The sequence below is a fragment of the Suricata suricatta genome, chromosome 9, assembly GCF_006229205.1.
Source record: "Suricata suricatta isolate VVHF042 chromosome 9, meerkat_22Aug2017_6uvM2_HiC, whole genome shotgun sequence".
Taxonomy (NCBI): Eukaryota; Metazoa; Chordata; class Mammalia; order Carnivora; family Herpestidae; genus Suricata; species Suricata suricatta.
Window position 1 is genome coordinate 37,332,775 of NC_043708.1, and position 25,901 is coordinate 37,358,675.

Consider the following 25,901-nt stretch of genomic DNA (forward strand, 5'->3'; position numbering starts at 1 on the left):
GCTTTTTATTTTGATGCATTCCCAATAGTTTATTTTTGCTTGTGTTTCCATTCTCTGGGGATACATACCTAGAAAAATGTTTCTACATCTTATGTCAAAGGAATTATTGCCTGTGTTTTCTTTTGGGAGTTTTATGGCTTCAGGTCTCACATTTAGGTCTTTAATCCACACTGAGTTTATTTTTGTATATGGTATCTAGAAAGTAGTCCAGTTTCATTCTTTTACCTGCTCTTTTGCCTTAGGTCTTACAGACTCCACCCATTTCCGAAGTTACTTAGATCAGCATCTTTACCCCTACCTCCTTCAGTGAAGTTGTTTCAAATATTTTTAACATGATTTGATTGTTCTGTCACTTTATGCATTCCATTCTAGGATCCCTTGACCTCTGAAATTGTTTTTAAATTTGCATGCATTAAGGTTTACTCTTTGTGCTATAAATGAAGTTCTGTGGGTTTTGACACATGTGTAGTGTCACGTACCCACAATTACATACAGAATAGTTTCACCACCCTCAGAAATTGCCTGTGCTTACTCTATGTAACTCTTCCTCCTCTCTCTCTGAGCCCCTGAAAATCACTGATACCTTTACTGTCTCTATACTTTTGCCTTTTTCAGAATGTCATATAAGTGGAATCATATGGTATTTAGCCTTTTTATACTAGCTCTTTTTACTTGGCCCTATGCATTTAAGATTCATCCATGTCTTTTGCAGCTTAATAGCTCATTTCTTTTTATCTCTGAATAATATTTCATTGTATGGATGTGCCACAGTTGGTTTATCCATTCACCTATTAAAGGGCATTTTCGTTGCTTCCAGTTCTTGGTGAGTGTAAATGAAGTTGTTATAAACATTCGTATGTAGGTTTTTGTGTGGACATAAATTTTTAAATCAGTTGGGTAGATACCTAGCTGAGTTATATGGTAAATTGCTGAGTTAAATGGTAAGACTATGCTTAGCTTAACTGCCCTATTTAGCTGCCACTAACCTGCCACTGCTCAGAATCAGGTGGTGACCATTCCCACAATTATTGACAGCCATCACTGTCAGTTATCTGTTTCTTTTACCCCATTCAAGTTTTTGCATGTGAATGTAGTTACTGAACTCCCCTCCTATGTTAGAATAATCATTTTGAAGTCTTTTCACATACATGAGGGCAGTAGCAGTCCAGTAACTAACCTGTTCAAGGAAGAATCCTGGCTCTGCCTCTGACCGACGACCTGACACTGGGAAACATCTAAATCCCTTCACCTGAGAAAGAGGATCCTGGTAGCGCCTGTATAAACCCACCTCAGTGTGTTGTGAGGGTTTAATGAGTGCTTAGAGCAGTCCTTCTTTGGCCAAGCCACACTGCTGTTTGAAAGACCTGCCAAGATTAGAATATGAATCTGTTCATTACTATTCCCATGGTGCGTCCACTAGAGATGAGATAACACCCCAACTTCATTTTCCTGCTACCTAGTCACTATGTGGACTCGCTGACATCCAAGCAATTTATCTAACCAGTCAACTTAGGAAAGCATCTGGTAACTTCTGTGTAGATGCATGGCAGGCAAGGGATTTGCTTTTAGTTAAATAGGAATGTCTAGTAGTCATTGGCAAAAATAGTCTTCTCTCACTTTTAAATGGACGAAAAAGGACAACAGACTTCATTTTGAGGTATAGACTTGCAGATCAATGAATGGATTAAGCACTGAAGTAGTTTAATGGTCTATAAACTAAACTGCATGAACATGAAATAGTGCATTAAACTCTATGGACACAAAATGGATCTGTTCAGAAACAAGTTTGGGCAGTTCATGTCTGGTACATAGTGTTTTCAGAATAAGGTTTAATTTTTAAAAGAGGTTTTAGAGCTCTGTATCCCAGCCAGAGAATGCTTATCTGCTTTATGCTAGTTTTTACCTGCAGAGTTTTTGTCTCTGTGACATCATTTATTTGCTCCTGTATTTTAAAATGCATTGCACAATGGTGGGAACTCATGTAAGAAAGTTAATCATACCCTGGCAATCCCTGAGCATGCTGGTAGTTACTGAGAACATTGTAAGAAGGATGTTATGTCAATACACTAGGTCTTCTGTATGGTCAGGCTGATTTCCTATGATCATTTGGTTGAACAGTGAAGGTGCAAAAATCCTAGAGAACTGACCAGCAGAGATTAATACTGTGTTAGCAAGATCAGCAAACAAAAAAATCCACAAATACACACATGCATATATGGGTGCACACACACACACACACACACACACACACACACACACACAAGCCTGCACAAACGTATCTTTGCTGGTATCTGTTTGGCTTGGACTATATGTATGTGTCGGACGTGACTGGAACTATCAGAAAGGATCACTAGGTTTCCAAATCACTTGCAATGATTGATATCAGTTAAAAATGCTTGAATTATCCAATTGATCAGGGTTACAATCTGATTTGGAAAACATAGATAAAATTACATTCTAAACATACTAGTAATTTAAATATATAAATGCATCTATAAAGATAAAAATATTGCCATTAAATCTTAATTACATCCTAGTGTCTTTATCAGAGAAGAATAATAAATCATCCAGAGTTCTTTTTACAATTATAATGTGAAGGATCGCTCTCTCCTGGGTGGGTCAAATGTTTATATCTTGAATATTGGTATTAGAACTCAGGTATCTCTTGACCTGTATACTCCTTTCAGGAAAAGCACAAGGAATATAATTTTTCATTCATGCATTCACTTAGTTTATTCATTGTACAAATATTTAGCACTTACTATGTTCCTGACATTGGACATGTTACTGGGGAACAGATAATCCAATGGTTGTTTTAGGGAATTGAAACAGTTATAGAGCCAAGAGATTTGATTGACTGAATGTTTTGATTTCAAGTTGAAGCCCCAGGAAAAGTAAACAACCAAAAAAGTTTTGACCAATTTTACCTGTGCACACCCAATATGTAACATGCACCTTCTACTAACTCTCTCTTGGCATCTATGCCTGCTTTCTAACCATTGCCCATTGGTTATAACTCCAACAGGTATATTGGCTATAATCGACAAACTTAATGGCTGATAAATGCAAAAACTCCTAAGCTGTTCACTTCATCTACTTTGTAGGTACAATGGGAATCAAAGAAATGTCAATTAATACCAAACAATGAAGTGTACAATTTTAAATTTTCACTTAAACACATCAAAATGGACCCAGAAATGATCACAAAAGAGGAGGTGGACATTCCTTAGAACCTCTTTCTACAGTCCATTTTCTGGCATTATTTTCCTATAGTTTATTCCTTCATTTTGTATCACAGATGACTATTTGGTAAATGTGTTTCATTCCACTGCTATAAGATTTGCAGAAAACATTATTTAATTTTACTGAAAAAGTTTTTGAACTGCAGCCAAATAGCTGTAGGACAAGCAGATTTTGGTTTCTTACAATTTTATTAGTAAAACATGAAGGTACCAATATTGAAAAGTCACAAATATGAAGTTTTGTTAGTTTGTTTTTACCAAGTTGTTTTAAATTTTTTTTGATATTAATTTTTGAGAGAGAGAGAGATGCAAAGTGTGAATGAGGGAGGGGAAGAGAGAGAGAGGGAGACACAGAATCTGAAGCAGGCTCCAGGCTCTAGCTACCAGCACAGAGCCCAATGCATGGCTCAAACACACAAACTGTGAGATCATGATCTGAGCCAAAGTCAGATGCTTAACCAACTGAGCCACCCAGGTGGCCCATTACCAATATGAAGTTTTAAGTCAAATATCTTTATTCTTTTAAAGGAGAATGTTCTTTCTAAAGCTTGGGAGGTTCCATTAGTGGACAAATTAATTAAATAGACATTGGCATTGAAAGAAAATTCCCATTAGTTTGGTTGAATTTTTTTTTGTTTGTGTAACTTCAGGTTTATTTCATTACAAAAATAGGGGAAAAAACATGTAAAATTATAGAAGAATAAGAAAGAAAATAATGAGCTTTGCCTTCCCCACATAAATGATTCTGATGTGCCTCACTGGACACAAGACAGAGCCTGAGACTCCAAGAAGCTGGTTCCTTTCCCTGCCTTGGCAGAGCATCTGTTTCTCACAGAAGCCTGAAAAATACCCAGCTCTGTGGGTTGCTGAGGTTCATTTCTGGTCATTGCACTAGCATGGAACAAAGTGGAACCATGTAATCAGTATGTGGGGGTGGAATGCTGTAGGGGGTTGTGTTGAGCATACTCAAATTCTACGTTTGCTCAGTGCTATGGACTGAATGTTTGGGTCCCCTTCCAATTCATCTGTTGAAGTCCTGATCTCCAATACAATGATATTTGGAGGTGCAGCTTTTGGGTGTTAATTAGGTCATGAGGGTAGAACCTCCTTGGATGGAATTAGTGCCATTAGAAGAAGAGACATGAGAGAGATGATCTCTGTCTCAGTCACGTGAGGACGCAGCAAGAAGGTGACCATGTGTAAATCAGGATATGGTCCTCACCATAACCCAACCATTCTGGCACCCTGATCTCAAACCTCACAGCTTCCAGAACTGCGAGAAATAAGTTTCTGGGTTTTTTAGTCACTCAGTCCATGTGGTGTTTTGTTACGCCAGCCTGAACAGTCTAAGACATTTTTGTACCAGGAAAAAAAACCCATACTGCATTTGTGGCCCACAGTTGTACAAACAATAAGGAACACCATGTCTGTTACTGCAAGAAAGCGAGTGTAAGAAAATAACAATCTCTTCTTTAGACACAGAAGTGAAAAGCACATATCAAGTACGAGGGAAGGATGACTGTTCCTCTTAGTTCTGGGGATTTTATCTTTAATAATTTTTGAGAGCCGCTGACAAGCTGGAAGGTGAGGGCATGGCTGTTGTGTTTCCTACTGAATACACAACCTTGGTGTGAAGTACTCAGTGGACACTCATAAATAGTTTTTGAGTAAATATGGGAGAGCCCCTGGGACTGTGGTGGAGTTCTAAAATAGACCATGCAGTTAAAGAAAATGAAGATTCCTTCCTCTGGGACAAAGAAGACTCAGAGGACACAACAGTTATCTTCAAAGTAGTTGAAAGAAAAATGTAGAAGGAGACTTAGACTCCCTCTATGGGACAGAAGAACTGACTGTATAAGTAGGAACTTATCATGAGCGCTGTCTCCCATGGAAGAGTAACCCCTGGAAGAGCTCTAGATATGTCTTGACCACTTTAATTCTTGATTCGTTCCCACATCTTCTTATCACTGGAGTTGCTCATCCATTCAACTATTCATTCAAAATACATACAGAACATCTTCAAAATACCAGGTGCTCTGTGAGGTGCCAGGGACACACCAATGAACCTAACGAACATGGCCTCTTCCCTCATTTAGTTTATAAGCTATTAAGCAATGAGATCAGTTATCATAGTGAATAGCTTAAAAAGAAGCCGTGTGATCACTTGTTGAGGTTAGCAAAAAGGGAAATTCTGAATCACAAATAGGGGCTGGACAAAACTATCTTTGTGGGTTCTTCTAAGCCTGGAGATTCCTGGGATTTTTCATGTTCTACCTGGATTCCCTCTTAAGGACCCTATGATGACCTGCCATTTACTATGTTCACCTTCATCCTCCTCACCTCCACTTCAAGTCACCACTAAATTTTGACCTTTCTAATTCTAGTACCCACACCCATATCACAAGGTCATCCTCCTGGTTCCTGACGTCTCCTAACTGGGCCCACATCCCTAGTCTTGAAGAGTGCAAATGACAGAGTGCAGCATTCCAAGAGACCCTAATGCAGCTTTTCTGTGGCTCATAGGCTGAAAAATATAGTGGGTTGAATGGTGACTCTCAAAAAGATATGTCTGTGTCCAGGTCCTTAAAATCTGGGAATGTTATCTCATTTGGAAAGTCTTTGCAGACATAATTAAGTTAGGGATCTTGAGATGAGATCATTCTGGAATCCTCAGATGAGCCTCAAGTGCAAAGACAAGTGTCCTTATAACAGACAGAAGAGGAAAAGACAGAGAGGGAAGGTGATGCCAAGACGGAGGCAGAGATTGAGTGATATGGCCACAAGCCAAGGAAGCGGAGGATTGTTGACAGCCAGCAGGGGCTGCGAGAGGCTAGGAAAGCTTCTTCCAGAGCCTGCAGCCCTGCTGACACCTTGATTTTGGACTTCTAGCCTCCAGAACTTAGAGTACATCATTTTCTGCTTTTTAAAAGCTACCCAGTTTCTTGGGGGCGCCTGGTTGGCTCAGTCTGTTAAGCATCTGACATCAGCTCAGGTCATGATCTCACGGTTGGTGTGTTGGAGCCCAGCCTTGGACTCTGTGCTGACAGCTCACAGTTTGGAGCCCGGGAGCCTGGTTTGGATTCTGTGTCTCCCTCACTCTCTGTCCCTCCCCAACTCACACTGTCTCTCTCTCTTAAAAGTAAATAAACTTAAAAAATTTTTAAAAAGCTACTCAGTTTCTGATATTGGTTGCAGCTGCCTGAGGAAACTACTATATCATGCCTTCTACTCTCCAAACAACCAATTTCTCACGATGCTGTGGGAGGGGAGTGGGGGGTGGGAATCTTGCTAAATCCAAATGTGACTGTCTCCCGCGGGGCTTTCAGCCCTCTGTTGTCTCTAAGCCACCTGTGGAGGCGCTCCCTTTCCTCGCTCTGACGCCAGGAAGGACTGTGCTCTCTTGAGTGACACACTCCCTGGGGGTACACAGGTGATGTTCAACCCAGAGCACGATGGAATTAACACCACTTGGCCTCCCACTCAAGAATTCATGTCACAATGAAACTGAGATGACTGATGTGTGAGGCTGATTATAGGGATAGCCACTCTGATTTAATTAAACATAACAAAATCAGAAAAGAAACCATTTTCAAAGTTCTGCATGTCATTAGATTACGTAAAACTCATCCTTGCTGATCAGACTCTGCGGGCTGCCTGGTGTCACCTGTGACTGTCTTTCTCTCAAGCTTTTTCTCTCCTCAGCATATTATGCTTCAGCAATGCCAACTTGCTTTTAGTCCCTCAGACACAACTTGCTGATTCAGGCCTCTTTGCCTTTGCACATACTCTTTCCTTTGCTTGGAATGCCCTTCCACACTTAGTCACCTTTTAACTCCTATTCATTGTTTTAAATGTTAATTTATTTTTGAGAGGCAAGAGACAGAGCACAAACAGGGTAGGGTAGGGGCAGAGACAGAGGGAGACAGACAATCCAAAGCAGGCTTCAGGCTCTGAGCTGTCAGCACAGAGCCTGACGTGGGGCTCAAACTCAGAACCATGAGATCGTGACCTGAGCTGAATGAAGTTGGACGCTTAACCAACTGAGCCACCCAGGTGCACTCTTTTTTTTTTTTTTTTTAAGAGAGATTGAGAGAGAGATTGCATGTGTGCCCACAGAAGATGGGACAGAAAGAGGGAGAGAGAATCCTTAGCCAGCTCTGTGCTTAGCATGTAAGCCCAATGCAGGACTTGATCTCATAGTGGTGAAATCAAGAATCAGATGCTTAACCACTGGGCAACCCAGGCTCCCCTCCTATTCATTTCTTAAAGCCAAATTCATATGCCATTTACTCTAGAATCATTTTTTGCCTCCTTAAGTTTTGATCATTTTTCTCTTATGTAAGGAACTTACTTTTTATAAAATATAAAATCTTATTTTACTTATTCTGCTATCCTATAATCCTTTGTTTAAGTGTCTATTTCCTTGAAGTCCAGACCATTTAAAACTCATCTTAGTATTCTGCATTTAGCACAGACATGAAACTCAGTACAAGTCTACTGAATTATACTGATTCAGAATTTACACTCTGGAGTCGATGATCACATTGGAGGCTTGTGATACATCTGCAATGAAAATAGCACAGATATCAATATTTAATTGAATTTTTCATGATTTTAAGGGAGCAGTTATAAGAGGTTGGTAGAGAGTGGGAAGAAAATGTATTTATATTTTCGGGCACTAAATTATTAGGCAGCGATACTGGATTTTGTATAATTACTTTGAGAATGGAGAACATAATAATCTCCTTTCATGAAGACCTGGTGATAAAATGCAAAAAGAGTTACTTCTATTCCCCACAAAAAGAAACAAAAGGAGTTTGGAGAGTGAGACAGCATTTTCTCTTCATGCTTCACATGCAGGTTTGTCCTGGACCCTGGACCTTATAAACTGTCATCTGCCTGTGTCCCTGCAGGTAGTTTTTAGCCCCACCAGGACAGACCCACTTTTCCCCAGAGGTATAGAAGGACATTGTGACTCAGGGTTCCTTTGGGAATAGATGTTTGGAATAAAAATAATGCAACAGTACCATTTCCATGAGTTCTCTAAATGGCTTGAAAGGACGTCTCTTGGTAAAAGCACCATTTCTATCCCTGTCCTAAAGCTGGGAGGCTGCCTGAGCTATTTTTGGTGCTGTTTCCAGTTGCCGCTGGCCAGTGGCAGGATTTCACACTTGGCTGCCACTTCTCATTACTGCCCACCGCTCGCGATCTCGGTAAGGCTTCTCCTCCCAGGCTGACGTGTGCCGGACTGCCTCTGCCTTGCCAGGCCAGGAAGATGCTTTGTACAGTCTGGTGTATTATGTTTGACTAGGCAGGACCTGCACATCACCTTCCAGAAAGATAGTGCTTTTTCCTCTAAGGCTGTAAGCACAGGAGATTAACCACTTTCTTAGGGAGCTGCAGTCTGAAATGTATCCAGGTAAATGCAAATGAGGCAGACTTCTCTACCCTGGGACACTGAACTCTATGGACAACATCTATATTTTTCCTTCTGCTCTGCCTTCAGGTGGGGCTTGGCCAATCTGGGGGACAGGGCAGTAGGATCTGGAGGCAGGTAAGTGAGATCAGGATACATTTCCCCCCACTCCCTCCCTATGAAGTTGCCTCAGGCTGGCTGTGTTCCTTGACTCAAGTCACTGCTCTTCTCAATGTGTTTCTCTGCACAGGACTCTCTTTTTCTGAGTTCCAGTAATTGTTTCCCTCTTTGTTCTTTCAGCGCAGGTGTGGTAAATGCTCCACAGTCACTATCCTTGGGTTTCTGTACAATCCCATGTGGCTCTAAAGCCCCCCATCCCACCCCCCTGACCATTGAAATCTTCAAGTTGAATGTGCCATCTGTTCGCTGTTGAGGTTCTCCTTGATATCACTTAAATTGGAGTTATACTAAAAAGCTTAATGAGCAGGGATTTTTTGGTTCCAAGGAATTATTTGGTTTTAAGAAACAGAGACTCACTGAATGAACAAAGGGTTGACTGAAAGGATGCAGCAAATAGAAAAACAGATGAAGTACAGTAAAGGCAAGCCATCCCCTGTGAGACTGAGAACTGGAAAGACTCATTTCTTTTTTTATTTATTTATAGTTTGTTGTTAAGTTGGTTTCCATATAACACCCAGTGCTTTTTCCCACAAGTGCCCTCTTCAATCCCCTTCCCTTTTTCCCCTCTCCCTTCAGCCCTCAGTTTGTTTCAGACACAGTATTGTAGTTATCAATGGGGAGATGACAGCAAACTTAAATCCATTTTTGGGAAAGGTAGAGTACAATGAATGTTTGCAAAAGATGGAAAGTTGAATCACTGAAGTTATGCACTGATCTATTCCTAGAGGATCATTAATGGTGATCTATGTTTACCATGTAGCCATATTTTTCAGAAATGAAGGTTAAGTCTTCCAGGCAAGGAAAGAGAAGGTTTTTGTTCTCAGACATGATACTTTAGGGCCAACATGGAATGGAATGGCAGAGTTTTCTGTACACAGGAAGCTATTGGCTCTGCCTCCCTCAAGGTGGTCTGAGTGTCTCTGGGGGTTCAGGATATGTTTGAACCTTAAAAAGGTGACACAAGATCCACAGCAGCTTCATAATGGTTGACTTTACTAAACCCCAAGAAAGAATTTGAGTAGACTACAACTGGGCACCTGGCCCTTCTTTCTGGTGTGCCCAGACCGTAAGTGTGAATTAGTGACAAGAATAGAGGGCTAAAACTGGGTCATTTCAGCCAAAATGACATATTGCTGAAAAGATCATTTACTTGAATGTTCTTATTTTACATGAGGAAATTGAAGCCCTGAAAGTTTAGGTGACCTACTCACGGTCTCATGGAGAGTTGATGTCTACTACCCCAATTTCCCTACAGCGATTACTTATAGTACCAAAGATGTCTTCAAATGTCAGATAGCCAGAATAAAGGCAGCCTTCATGGTGCATGGAAAACCCTTGAAGAGTGGTTTCCACAGTAGGTTGATAAGATGTGGCATTAACTATATAATTTATTTTTCCAAATAAGACCGTTTTGAGAGGGAAAATGAGTGCTGTTAATAATTGGGCCAGAACATCAGACATAACATCGGAGTGTCTCCCCAAATAAGAGGCCATTGCAGACAAGTGGTAAATAGGAAACTTTATGCTAATCAAAACCAGTGAAGTCTGGAGAATAGGTGTCTATGTGACCTGGTCCTTGTTGGTGACGTTTGCCAAGGTTCTGAGCCTCTGCTTGCTGAAATCTAGAAGAAAGGCTTGGGCTGAGACTCTTCATATAATTGGGGGTTTACTATTCCTTTTGGTGGGAAAGGGGAACCCTTTATCTCTCAAATTATAGATCGCTAGTCTGTTGGACAGCTTTCAGGAGCACTCATGTCTTCTCAAATTATGGGGTCAAGTTTTTCAGTCTACTACCTTGTGTAAGGAACAAAGAGGCTGTAGTATCAATTCCACTACTGATTTTCTCTGTTTTACTTTATTAAAAAAAGTAGGTATGAGTAATAGAAGTCCTCTCATAGTGCAGATCAATTCCCTCATTTATCTCACTCCATAAACAGGAGACCAAACTGTATAATCTGCTTTCAGGTCACTGACCATTACTACTTTTTCTATGTCTGTGTCAATGGCACCACTGTGAAAGTCTTGTGTTAATTGAACTACAGACCTAAACTGTAGAAAATAGGACTGGGTTTTAACTTCCTTATCTCTTCTGAGAATAAATTAACTTGTTATAATTATGCAAAAGTGTAAGACCTGTACCTTCCACGTGAGCAAAAAGGAAGACACCTTTCTGCTGAGGGCTTGATTGTATTATTTCAAAACAGAAACAAATGAGCCTACTGACTAATAATTTACAGAAAGAGCAATATGGCTAAAGAATACCAAAACTAAAGTCTCTCCATCAACAATCTTCCTCAATTAGTTGAAATATGAAACAACTCTCTCAAATAGATCATTTGTTCATTCATTTGTTCTTTCCTTCCATTACTAACCCTTGAGTTCCTTTGGTCTGGCCCTAAGCTAGATACTAGGAGTTATTATCATGTTAATTTTTGGTCTATTTTTCTTCTAATCTGTCCTCCCTAACCTATCAAGAAAACTGTTATGGAAAATTAGATGTTCAAGACTGGAGTTCCATCATGATCAAGTCAGTCAGTTGTTAACACCTACTTTTAATATTTTCATGTCAAAATCATATTTTCCATGTTGGCCCAGAACTCTGCAATGTCAGCCAAGTACTCGTCTACATGCATGGCTAGATGCAATGCTTTCCTTTTGGAAAAAAATTAGCCTAGCTGCCAGGCACCCTCCTAGCTTGTGCCAACACTGAAGAGGAATGACTCTCTCTGGCCAGTTCTGAATGACAACTCTTCTTCCCTCATTCCTGCTTTCTCAGGTGGCTGGTGAAATCTCCCTGTAGTCAAAAATAGTGTCTCCATACTTTCCAGTATCAAAAAAATGCCCTTTGACATTTTCCAAGGTTTCCTTTGCAACAGCTGGTATTTGAAAGGGACAATCCAAAGGAATTACCTGTTCTTCTTTCAGGTTCTCTCCCCGTGTGGAGCTAGAGCAGTTTCTCAGCCACAGTGTCAACTCATACCTACATGCCTTCTGAGAAACTCTCAGAATTATATACAGTGGAAGGCATCCCAATACCTCATTTTTAATGACTTGCTTAATGAAATGTGCTACATATGGATGAAAATTAATGTTGAAATATGAAAATATATTTATATAGAATTTTATATTCTCTATGTAATAAAAGGAATCCTATTTCTGTCATTTAGTTTTCTACTTAAGAAAAGAGTATTCGTACCTCGTAATCCTTCCAAGTCTAACAGGAAGTCAGGGTGTTTCATATTTGACACCACTAGGGAAATACCAAAAGGAGAAAATCAAGGGGAAGATATGGATTTAGATTTTTTAGTGTGTGATACTATGTAGGTAAATGGTAGTTTCTCCTGTATCATCCTCTCCATTTCTCCATTTGGGGAAAGGGACATTATTGCTGGACCATTCTTTGTGAATTAATTCCTGCAAAATCCAAGTAGCAGACTCTACAAAGTTGTCATCTGCTATTTACTTGACTATAAATAGAGGATCAAGTAAAGTTTAAAACAAGACCACAACCAAGGTATGGAGTTTCTTGGGAGGCCATACTTTCTATTTCCTTTTAGGAGAAAATATAAGGGTTATACTTGGAAATTAAATTGCCAATACATTTTGAAACTCATTAATAGATGATAACTAGTTCTAGATAGTACATGATCATTACTCAAAAATTAAACATAGGCTCTTTAAACAATTCAATATTTAAGTGAGAGGGGTCATGGGAAGAAGAGAAAGGACCATTTTGGAAAGAGATCATGTTGCAAGTAATTTGATATTAACGGTAGTTAGACCACTGAATTTTGCCAAAGATTTACCTTCTTTTCTAAATTAAAACAATATAAAGATTATGCTCATAATACTGTCCCCTTAATTTGCATCCAGCTTGTTCTCTTGAATGGGAGAGAAAGAAAGGGATGCAGAAGGAATTAATTAACCATAACTGTGTGAGTTTTGTGGCAATATGTTACACTTTTAAACATATATGTACTTCTGTTTTGAAGGATCCACAAAATTAAATTCTCAAAAATCAATTTTTTATACAATTTCCCATAATATTTACCATGAAATACCTTCACTGAGTTACAGTTTAATTTTATACCTTCAGGCTTTATATAGGGTTAATACAGATGAAAGTTCTCTAGAACACTTTTATAATTTTGTAAAACTGTCATTGAAGAAAGTATGTCCCATTGTTTAAGGACCATATAGCAATTCATCCCTGAATTCAGGTTAAAATATTTTTAACTTTATGCAAATTATGCTTATTTCCTTTTATTAGACAAAAGGACAAGATAGTCCAATATATTCCTATTTTTCTCAAAGCTACTAAGAAACTCCAAATTAGGATCACTTCGCAGCTTTAGCAGTTTATTTAGTTCAAATGCCTGGTGACTTTTATTTTCTTACTTTAAAAGCTAGCCATATATTTTTAAACATGATGATTCATATTAAATGTATTAAAATGAAAAGGTATAAGTATGAAATAGATTATAGAGTAGGCATTTACATTCCTAAATTCTGTTTAGTTACTTTTTAAAAATTCTCATTATCCTAGGATCATACTGTTTTTGCTTTTTTCCCACCAAACATGGGCATTATTTATAGTGTTGAAATAAAACTTCATTGATATTATAAATGAGGATTATTATAAATAGCAACTTTTAAAAAAGTATACAAACACATTTTCTCTCTCAGCACCTTTATTGGAGGTGATCATAAAATTAACTCCCAATCCTTTACCAAATTGGTCAATCATCAGGAATAAATATTGGTTGTTTTGTTAGTGTATTTATTTTCAAACTTTACCAACATGGTCTTCCTGGCTATTGGCCTTAAAAGTAATGATGGATACAGGTTTTGTTCACCTTGGTAAATGAATACATTCTTTCCTTTACCATGTCTTGATGGAGAAAGGAATATATTTACATGAAGTAAGTAGCAGACTGCCTGGGAAGAGATGAGTTTTAGCTGAAAAGATGAAATTAGTTTTATGTGATAGCAGCTGTTCTGCAATATGTGTAGGAAAATCAGTGAACTGCGATTCTTGCAGTACATATGCTCACAATTCCTCCTGACTTCCGACAAAAGTCATGCTTCTAGTTCCCTAAGGGTATTTGCTTCATAATATTACATGTAATGACTACAACCAAAACACACACACACACACACACACACACACACACACACACACACACACATTTTATATATATAATGATTTTATGGTTTACAATGTAAATGGATAGAAAGTCCAAAATTTTGTCAACTTCTGCATCAGTTAGGATTGAATTTGGCTATGTAGATAACAATAATAAAAGAAAACACACATAAATATAAAAACAAAATTACACTGGCCGAAATAAGTAGCATTCTTTCTTAACCTCAGAGAAGATCTGAGATAGGCTCTCTGTGGTTCATGTAGTGGCTCTATAACCTTTTGCTGCCCTGCCATCTTTATTATTTCACTTTATGGCCCATAATAGCTGCCTGCACTCCAGCCTTTGTATCTACATTCCAGTCAGAAGAAAGGAGGAAAAATGAAGGGTCTGCCTCCCTCCATTGGTTTCAGGAGTGGAATCCAGTGGTTCATCACTTACATATAACACCAAGTGCTCATCCCAACGAGTGCCCTCCTTAATGCCCATCACCCATTTCCCCCACCCCCATCAACCTTCAGTTTGCTCTCTGTATTTAAGAATCTCTTATGGTTTGCTTCTCATATCTTATTTTTCCTCTCCTTTCTTTATAATCATCTGTTAAGTTTCTCAAATTCTACATCTGGGAGAAATCATGTGATATCAGTCTTTCTCCGATGGACTTACGTTGCTTAGCATGATACTCTGAAGGGTCTGCCTCTCTCCATTTTAAGAAATTTCCCCAGAAGTGCCACATTAACAGTTCCACTTATACACATTAGTCAGAATGTAGTCACATGATCACATCTCACTGCAGAGGAGGCTGGGAACAATTGTCCTTTAACTGAGCACATTGCCTTTCCAAATAAATGCGGGACTTTGTCACTAAGAAAGAGTAGAGAATGGATATTGTGCCAGGCACTGTTTTGTTCACTGGATGAAGAGTATATCATGTGACAGTTGAGAGCATAGGTTTGGAGTCAGGCTGCTTGGTTTCAGATTCTGTCTCCTCCCATAGTAGCGTTGTAAACCTGAGCAAGTAATACAATTTTTCAGTGCCTCCATTTGTAAAATGGAGTTTACAGTGAAACCTAAACCATAGGGTTACTGATTGTAAGAATAGAAATGACTTAATATGGTGCCTGACACACAGAGAATTATCAGTGATAGCTATTAAAGTGCTTTTAATGTATACAATCTCATTGATTCTTCAGAACAAGTCTGTGCAGTACAAATTCTTATCTTCATTTTACGGATAAAGAATCTGAGGTTAAAAAACCTCTCTATGGGCATTCAGTTAGCAAACAGCAGAGACTAGACCACAGTCCAAGTCCCTTGACTCCAAATCCTTACTCTTTTTATCATACAGACTGCTTTCTTACTATATGTTGGTTATGTGATATCTCAGCAGTAAAAAAGCCCCAGGGCAGAAGGCCATACATATATCATGGACATGAGGCCAGGCATTTTCAGGATGTCCCTTTGCAAAACTGAAGCCCTTGTAGAGTTGGTATGACAGACGTAGCTGGAGCAGAACCAGTGTTTGTGGATCCCAGAGACAGGTGAGGTCAAGAGGAGACAGAGAGTGCACAGAAATTTCAACAAATAGGGCTATTGATACTCCCTCAATTAATCTTTTATAGCTATTAGCCTGCAGCTAGGTCAAACAGGATATTGCTTAGTACAATTGTCTAGTTTATTCTTACCCTTCCAGACTTAACAGCAGTTAAATATAAATAGCAGTAAATACATTTTGACCAAGGAAGGTATCATGTAGCTGGGTCGCCAGGTAAAGCAGAGGATACCCAGGTAAATTTGAATTTCAAACAATGTGTGTGGGGGTCAAATATCTCATGGGCACTGTGTGAAATTTGACTTTTGGGTAAGCAATGAATAGCTTTTTTTAAGTTGCAGATATGTCCCAAATATTGTATAGGACATACCTATGTTTAAAAAGTTGTTTGTTGTTTATCTGACATTCAAATTAAACTAAGCGCCCTTTCTTTTCTTCTCCTTAAACTTGCAACTTTAGTGCTAACTCACATGACCATTTAGGATCCTAGCAAAGCCCTCACAACTGGCTCCACACAAAAGCAAGCAGGCATATAATATATATGAATGAAGAAGGTAACAGACCTTGTCTACTTAAAAAATGTTCCCCATAAGTTTGCAAGATGGGGGATGAAATTTAACCATTTGAATAATTTGCATTATGACATTTTTCATTATGACAACTCCATACCTTGTTCTGTTTCATTTGAGCATTGCAAAATCCTAGAAGTAAAATGAATATAAGTAGTCCCGTTTTACAGATTAAAAATTTACAACTGAAAGATTTGTGAACTGAGGTTACAAAGCTGGTAAATGACATAAAAGAGACTGAACATACATTTTGTAACTTGAGATTTCCTGCACTTTCTACATCAGTGGAGCTCAAATTTATTCAAGTGGCAGTGCTCCTAAAGCTTATGGTGTTCCTTGTGGAACATCTACCTCATTCACAAGACTATATTATGTGTATACAATTCAAAAATCAAAATAGTAAGCACTTATAACCACATCAAAATCCAGCTGTTAAAATACAAATGAACCATCTATAAGTTTTTCCATAAGTATTATCATAGTAATGAATAAGCAATTTACAATAATCCTATGAGACAGGTGCTAGGATTACCTTCCTTGTGCAGATGAGAAAATGGAATAGAAGTTAAGTAACTGGCCCACAGTCACACAGCAAGTGGGAAGGTGAGACTCAAACCCAGGTTATCTGATGCCAGAGCCCATGTTCTTTAAGCTTTATGGCATCATTTTGTCATTGATGAGGAGGAATAAAAGTATAAGAGAAATTTAAGAATAAGGAAGCCTTAAGTGGAAGATTATATGTTAGTGTGTGTGTGTGTGTGTGTGTGTGTGTGTGTGTGTGTGTGTGAGAATTAGGTGAAGTTGACATTATTCAATTTTAGTGGTAAAGTACCTCAATTCACCAGCAGTGCCCACTCCTTAGAATGAGCCCAGTTTGAGCATTTCAGCTTCAGAGTATGAGAGAAAGGCATCTGATGAGGTTGACTATAGGAAAAACAGGAGTGCCCTGGGCATCTTCATTGACAAACTCCTACTGTCAAATATACTTTACAAATAATGCTGTCTGAGGTTATTTCCAAGCCTTGATGAAGAAGCAGAGCATTATAGTCCCACTGTAGGATACATGCATTAAAAGGCCAGATGCCAAGTTTCATTTAGTGAATTATGGGCAGAAATTCAGGGGATAGTCAAAAGGCAACTTCTTCCAAGATATACCTATGTTCACACTGCATCCCCCAACCTGATTATTTTATTTTATTTTATTGAATATAATCTACACTTATACTATTTCTGCATTGTCAAGAGCTGGTGGGCAATTAAATCGGTATCTAGTTGCAAGAAAGGCCAAGTAACTTCCTGGGAAGACACTAGTCTTAAGAGAAACAAGACATTTGATACCTTACCTTAAGGTAAAATAATCAAGGTGTTTTGCTCAAGGACAATGGGTCATGGTCCAAGAGCAGGGGGTAGGGACATGGTTTTAAATATCAGTCTCTTATATGCATAGCTAAATTTGAGTAATTGAGAGAGGAATAAAAATGTTCAATTTTAGAATAAGATCAGTGATGAGCTATATCACAAAAAGCTTTGTTAAAAACTGGGAACCCAAGGCAGCAATGTTTTGAGAACTTATATCACAAGGAGGGGTGAAAGGCATTTGCCCTGCCTTCACATTGTGCATTTACAAGTAGAGGCAAGATGAAGAGGTAAAAGGAAGATATCACCCCAACAAACTAGGATTAGGAAGCTCCAAATCAATGCTGTAGAGGAAAAAGCAATAGTTTCCTACCACTCTCATGTATCAAGCCAGGAAATCCCTAGGTATCCATTCCAGGGAGGTTAATAATTTGGCAATTCTTCAAATTGATGTCCTGTGACATCACTTTCTTAGGAGGGAACATCTAGCTACATGGGAGGAGGACTGCAAAAGAGAGTCAACAAGGGAAGTTTCAGACTTTCTGCTTTTGCTCAAAACAATTTCACTCCAGCTCTGATCTGAGAAAACATATCCAGCCAGGCATAATCCCAAGTTAACCCAACCCATTTTGTTTAGAAGCTAGTCTATTGAACAACACCTGTTGTTACCATAGCCCAGCTCTTGGAGGGAGAGGATGTTTCATCCTCTTTTGCTCCTCCCCACATTCCTCTTCAAATCACCTACAGAAATATGTCTACCAACCACATTCCTTACTTCTCCTGAAATGATTTCTGAATAATGTTGTTTTCTCTGTTTGTTACATTTTTTGATGTCTGATTAGCTCAGTGATACTTTAGTGTGTCTTATCGATTGGCAGCTGCTTCAGGGAACTCTTTTACCCAACTTAATGGGGGGATGTGTCTTTGTTCTGAAATAAATGAGTGACCTCCTCATAGGTGGTTGAGAACCATTATATTAGAACTACAAACAGAGATAGCAATCAAAATCCTGCAGATGACCACTCCAAAATGTTGTTCTCCTGGGGCACCTGGGTAGCTCAGTCAGTGAAACAACTGATTGGCTCAGGTCATGATCTTACAGTTTGTGAGTTTAAGCCCTGTGTCAGGCTCTGTGCTGACAACTCGAGCCTGGAGCCTGCTTCGGATTCTGTCTCTCTTTTGCTGCCCCTCCTCCACTCATGCTCTGTCTCTCTCTCTCTCTCTCTACAGTAAATAAACATGAAAATAAAAAAAGACAAAATACTGTTCTCTGTTATTGGGACCCTTTTTTGCCCACGGGTAGATATGGTTTAAGCAAAAGTGATAGTTGTAAATGATGGTGTAAGTAGATTAATTATCACCTCCCTGAACATCCTGATCATGTGTATTGGCCAAGGGTCTAACAGAAAACAAATGGCATTCAAGCTGGATGAATGAACAGAGTTTAATGAAGGGAATATATATACAAGGGTGAAGGCAGGGTTGAGGGAAATCAATAGGGGACAGTGGAAACTCCCCCATGTTAGCAATAGCAGGGTGCTGTTTTTATTCCTAGGACCTCTAGACCTAAGAGGCAAGAAGAAGAGAAGGTTACAAGTGTCTGGAGAAGTCCACCCATATGATCTGTAGCCTGTGGTTGAAGACTGTAACTATTGTTAGGCCATGACCTGGCAGGGTGGAAGAAATCTGTTTCTTCATCCTTCTTCTGATCTTCTGCTTGTGATGCTCATTGGTCAAAGTCCATCAGAAACCAGAGAGCCAAGGAGCCAAGTTGGTGCAGTGCTCAGGGGCCAGCCTCCTGGAACCACACAACAAGGTAGAGAATAGATCTGAATCAGGCAAATGGAGAAGATCCAATATATCATGTACTGCATTAATGATGACCACATTTTAAAATGGACTGAATCTGCTCCTTTTATGTTAAGTACAGTATGTACACTCAACCTAACAATTATAGGTAGTTACCTACAACCAGATCTTAAGTGTACAGCATGATTAAAGTCATCCTCTTGTCCATACATATTGCAGATGGATTCCATAAAATTTCTGAATTCTTCTTTTAAAAAGAACTGCATGTTTTTACATAGGTTTCTTAAAGGAATAATTACCACATCAAAAACACTATAGTATGTTCACTAAAGGCTGTAATTAATTTTAGACAACTTGTAGACTTTGAAGTGCCTTATTGAAAGGCCAAAGTTTCTGACATTTTGTAGAAGGAAATTTACCCAAGAGGCAAGACAGGAACATTACTGTAGATTAGTAGCTGCCTATGTAGTATGATTCACCAACATCAGGAAAGTATCTCCCCACTGGACTCTAAGATGATACAGCAAATAACTCAAAATTTCATTTTATGGCTTGGTAGTTGTTGTTGTGTCTCCATTTTTGGTAAAATGTGAATGCCCTGAGAGAATATCATTCATTCATTTAAGTCTCCCCTTATTAAACATTTATTGTTAATATCTGTTAGTAGTTTGTTAGATATTGGAGTAACAAACATGAACAAGGCAGTCCTTGTCCTCATGGTACTCAGAATCTAATGGAGACTGGACACAAAGTACTCAAGGACTCGGAAATTGGTTGATAAATGCCATGGGAGAGGTATTTTAAGATGCTGTGGGGGAATATCTAGCTCTTTCTTGGAAGATAGAAGAAGAGAAGAGAAGTGATAAGAATAAAGAAAGACCCTTCACAGTTGAGATAATACCTGAACTGAAGATAAGTGAGGGTGAACCAGGAGGATAAAGTAGAAATGAGTGTAGAAATTAGACCTTACAGGGAGGAAAAAGGGCCTTTCTTCAGATCATCTCCAGAGAATATGAAACTAGAAGAGTACGCTGAGGTCAAATAATAAAGGTCCTTGAGTGCCATTCTAAGGAGTCAAAGGATGATTAAGTGGAGCGGTAGTCCTTTACTATTTACTCTACAGAAAAATCATCCATGAGGTAGTGTAGAGGATTGGATTGAAGGAGACAAGATTAGAGAATGAATTAAGGGGGTCTTGTGATGATTTTAGCAAGAGATGAGAAAGTATGAATGAATGAAGTAGAAGTGGAGGCTTTCTAAAAATATTTAGGAGGTTCTGAGCATGACATTATAGCCAACTTGCTCTGGTGAAGACTGGGACCAAGTATGAATAATTGAGGAAGAGAGACTAGAATGATGCCCACATTTTTGTCTTGGGCTGTAGCATTGACTGAGGTGAGGAATATGGGAGGAGGACCATGTCTGCAGAGGAAAACGAATTTGGTTTAAACATCTTCAGATAGAAGCTGGGAGAGAGGTCTGAAGGTGTCGGAGTACGGGTGGTAATCCAAGCAGTGGGTTCAGGAGATTTCCTACATGGGGTAAGCAGAGAAGAGATTCAAAGATTGATCTTTTGGGAAGTACCTATGTTTGAGGAACATGTGAAGGAAGGGGAGTATATAGGTGAAAACCCAAGCTGACTGGGATCATGGAGAAAAGAGTTTTTAAAAGAAAAGTAGTCTATAATATCGAATGCTACAAAGAAAGGATGCATAAATTAGGACACATTTGGCAGCAAATAGTAGAATAAAAGTGACTAATATCATTATAAATGACCTATCAAGAAGTCTGAAATAGGTGATGTCTACATAAGTTTTGTGACCCAACAATATCATGGAGGACCCAAGCACTTCCCATCTTTCTGCTCTGCTACCTTCAATGTGTCAAAATATTTCTCATAGGATCAGACTGGGCATGTCAAGTAGCCAAGAGCATCCTAAGCAGAAAGCAAGGGAGGCAGAAACAATAAGGGTTTTGTGCCCTTCATTCTCATTCAAGGAGCACAGTCTTTCCTGGGAGAACCATCAACTTCCCCTTGTGTCTCACTGACCAAGGCTCTTTCCCACTCCTAGATCAATAATTGGCAAAGTGAAAGGGGTTGCCATGACTGGATTAGATCAATCATGACCCATAGCTCAGGGCTGGGCAAATAAACAGGAGTTAGCAAGAAAGTTGGGAAAATAGCAGTTTTCCCTGTGTTTTTCCTAAAGAAATTTAGTAAGAATAGGACTGAGGAGTATCCATTGGATACGGGCAGTTGGGAGCATACTGGTGGCCTCAGGAAGAGAAATTCCAGTGAGAGTTGAGTTAAAGGTTGCACCAGAGCCAGATTACAGTGGATTAAAAGTATATAGAAGTAGGCCCTAGACTACTTTTCAAATAAATGTATGTATGTTTGTCTACTCCTTTTCTGGGAACATGTCTTAGGAAGAAATGGCAAGGATTATCTAAGGGCTCAGGGGAACAGAAATAAAAAAATAAGTTGGAACCTGGAAGACAAACTTTGCCTAACTCATCATCTGAACGAGGACCTCTCTTTGGCCAATGACATAGTTTTCTCCAGATTTCTCCAAATTTGAATTTCTCCTCATTGCAAGGCTCAGCCACAGACTGTAATTTTTAGAAATCTGAGTCAGCAACAAGAAAGAGGTCGTTTTGAACTCTAAATAGAGCCTTACTATTCCACAGCTGTGTACAACTAGGGGGGAGGGGGATGTGATTAAAAGGTTTATACAAAGCACTTAAATTAAATTAGCTAGGAGGAGATTCAATTTTGAACTCTTTCCAAGATTTCTAATAAAGAGATTATATATTTCATTACAAAAATAAAAATAAGGCTGAGGGTGGAGTGATACATCTAACTGAATAGGAGCATAGACTTTCTACTAAAGTTAGGCACTCTAATTTTCCCCCCTCTGGTATTTGGGAATAGTTTGTATGCCTGTATCAGCCTCAAAATGCATCTTTTCCTCCATCTGCTGTAGGGTAGTAGGTAGCCTCCTCTTCATATCAGCTTGAAAACAGACATAATTAGCTAATCACTTTGCTTAAGCAATCTTTTTTGGCTCTTTTGTTTTTTTTAATGGACTTTATTTTTTAGGACAGTTTTAGATTCACACCAATATTGAGCAGAAGATACAGAGATTTCCTATATATCCTGTGTCCTCATAGATGCACAGCCTCCATTGTTATCAACATTCATATCTGTGTGGTACATTTGTTACAATATGAGTCGACATTGACATATCGTCACCCAAAGTCCATAGTTTACATTAGAGTTCACTCTTGATGTCCATTCTATGGGTTTGGACAAATGTATAATGACATACATCCCTCATTGTAGTATCATACAAGGATGTTTCTGCCCTAAAATTACATCATGCTTCTCCTAACCATCCCCCTACCCTCATTCCTGGCAATCAATCACTGATCTTTTTACTTTTTTTTATAGTTTTGCCTTTTCCAGAATGTGATGGGGGTGGAGTCATACAGTATATACTCTTCTAAGATAGGCTTCCTTCACTTACTAATACAGATATAGGGTTCCTCCATGGCTTTATAGCTCAATTCTTATTAGCACTGAATCATATTCCATTGTCTGGATGTATCACAGTTTATTCATTAACCTACTAAAGGACATCTGCTTCCCAGTTTTGCAGTTATGAATAAAGCAGATATAAAACAAACATAATCAGCCAATCTTCCTGGTTGATCAGTTGTCTCTTATGCAGCTATGGTCAGTAGGGCTCTAGCTTTTGAGCTTAAGAAAATGTAAAGCAATAGGATAAAGATTGTGGCTTACAGATTAATTTATTGGTCAGAGCGGACAGAAGACAACAGATGACTTCTTTTTCTGGCTGTTAGCACTATCTCTAAATACACATTTTAGTGAAAGAGGCTTAAGTACAGAGAACTTGTGTATTTATACAGGGTAATTCAGTCTGACTCTATCTGGCTGGTGCTGTTTTGAGCTGCTTTGACCAATTTGGAACAGAATTCACCATGGGTTTTAACAATTTAGAAGTATAACATAACACTGATGAAGGAATCTAAGCACTCATCTGATTAATATGGGAAAATAGAGATCTAATAATATATGTTGGATGTAGCCGCAAACTAGAATCTGGGTCTCCTGACTTCAATACAGCTTTTTCTCAGTTTTTCCCTGTGACCTCACTTTCCCTAAAACAATCTTAAATTTAAACCATTGTCAAGCTAACTTTAATTTTCAGGCACTTCAAATAGATTTTAAGCTATTGATCTTGCAGCTTTTCTTCTAGGCAATAACAAGCAGCCAGCTCAGGGAAGCTTTATACATGTAGTATTGGTAAAGGAGGATGCTGTTTGCTTATTTATCCAATTCTTCACATTTCTTTCTTTTTCTTTTAATTTAAAGTTACAGAGTGCTTCATCCAGGTCTTCTAAGTATTCTTTCTTGCAATAACAAGCCAAATGATAGGCACTGTTACCAGTCAGAGTTCTTAGCTACAAGCAAAAGATACCAAAACCTGGCTAATTTAAGCAGAATATGGAATTTTTAATAAATGGATATTGGGGGCACTTGGGTGGCTCAGTTGGCTAAGTACCCAACTCTTGATTTTGGCTCAGGTCCTGATCTCATGGTTCATGGGGTTGAGCCCTGCATTGGGCTCTATGCTAACAGCACAGAGCCTGCCTGGGATTCTCTCTCCTTCTCTCTCTCTGCCCCTCCTCTGCCCATGCTCTCTTTCTCTTTCTCTCTGTCTCTCAAAATAAATCAATAAACTTAAAAAAAAAAAAGGATATTGGATAGTTTCTAAGCTTTCTAGAAGGGGTAAGAATCAGGTTTAGAGGACACACATCTAAAACAATGTTGAAAATCATGTCATGGAACTATTTCTATGAGCACCCCCTGCCACCGTTGCTGCCTGATAGGCATTGCTTATGGCCTTTCTAGAATCACCAGAATTGGACCCTGGATGTTGCTACTTTCCTGGCTGACTTTGGAACTAGATATACTTACTATTCCTGTCCCCGCCCATTGCCAGAAAGCATTTGGTTTGGTTTCCTCTTAGTATCTCTGCAGTTCCAATTTAAAGTTTAGGGAAATCTTATGTGATTGGAGGGACCCTGGTCATGTGCCAATATCCTACCAGCAGAGGAGGCAATAAAAGTGAACATCTGGCAGAATCAGTTTCTACAGTAGGAGGTTAACTCTTCTCCATAACATGGCTGATTTAGATGCTGGGCAGCCAAGAAGAAGGACAACAGTTGACTATAGAGACCTGTCTACCACAGTGGTTTCAACTTAATATTTTTACTATTATTTATTGTTTTGAGTGGGTAATATATTTATATGTTGCAAAACTCAAAAGATAAGAAAAGACACATAGTAAAAAAACAAGTCTTCCCTTTCCCTGACTCCCAGCCATTTGCTTAGCCTTTTTTGTATGGTGGATTGTTACTATTACCAATGTTCACTTATATTTCCTGGAGAAGGAGCACGAGAGAGATTAAGATTTATTTTAAGGAATTGGCTCATGAAAATAATGGAGGCTGCAAGTTCAAAGTCTGAAGTTCAAGTCTGACGGCTATCTGCTAGCAGAATTCCCTCTTGCTTGGTGGAGGTCAATCTTGTGTTCTGTTTGGGCCTTTGCCTGATTGGAGAGGACAATATTACAGAGAGTAATTTTTTGCTTCAAATCCCACCAATTTACATCCCAAATAATGTTTGATCTGGTACCATGGCCCAGCCAAGATTACACACAAAATTGTCACATTACAGGGGGTTGTGTGACTCATGGGCAGGATTAAATGCACAATATTGAAGGAAATGGTAACCTGATTACATTGGCAGAAGTGTTTTTTAAAAATCAGACACATGCCAGTCAGTATCTCTATCTGCCAGTGTCAATCAAATTAGACACTAGGTAAGGTCTAAAATTTCTAGATTCATTTTGTGTATATAATTTTCTTTATAACCCATACAGAACAATTCTAACTGTGTAGCCAGGAGTATGGATATTAGCATCAGACAGATTTAGTTTTGAGCCCTGGATGTGGATTTGGATGAGCTCCTTAAACTTTTTTGGCCTTGGTTTTCTCATCTATAAGTTGTTTTCTTTAATATGAGGGTTAATTAGAAAATGTATACAAAACATTTAGTATCAGAAGCAAAATAGAGGCTCAGTATGAGTATTGTTGATATATATAATCTTCAAAAGAGATTGAGTACAAAATTGTATTTTAACTCATAATCATATGGAAAGAGGCAAATCGCCATGAAGTCTTTTAGAAAATTTTGCTTTGAAATTTTGAGAAATTATAATGTAACTCACCAGTTGCACTTTTATCTGACATCGATGCACCACAAGAGGGTTCCTGGAAGTGAGGCAGATAAAGGGAGCTTGGCTAGGTGGATAAGAGAACAGCTCAAATGTCCTAGCATTCACACATTATGTCTCGGAACAGGTTTGGATTTGATATGGCTGCAAGGATGTATTGGCAAAAAACTCTTCTCTCCTTTAACTAAGTACCAACTCATTGCTAACCTTAATGAGAAAAATGAGAAAGGAAGTGTGTGCCCCGAATTGCCAGGAAAAATCTGTGTACATTGTCTTCTGCCTTTTAGTGTTCAAGACTGTGATGCATTAT

The 25,901-nt window shown here is 38.8% G+C and overlaps 1 long non-coding RNA gene across 5 annotated transcripts in view; it reads left to right on the top strand.

Annotated features, from left to right (window-relative positions):
• LOC115301572 overlaps window positions 1–25,901 on the top strand; it is a 57,584-nt gene that overhangs the window by 19,420 nt on the left and 12,263 nt on the right. The window contains exon 3 of one of the 5 annotated variants that reach the window (XR_003913169.1): window positions 19,015–19,275. The exons of the other annotated variants lie outside the window; for them this stretch is intronic. This is a non-coding gene — a long non-coding RNA (uncharacterized LOC115301572). The remainder of the gene's footprint in view (window positions 1–19,014; window positions 19,276–25,901) is intronic. 5 annotated transcript variants of the gene reach the window in all.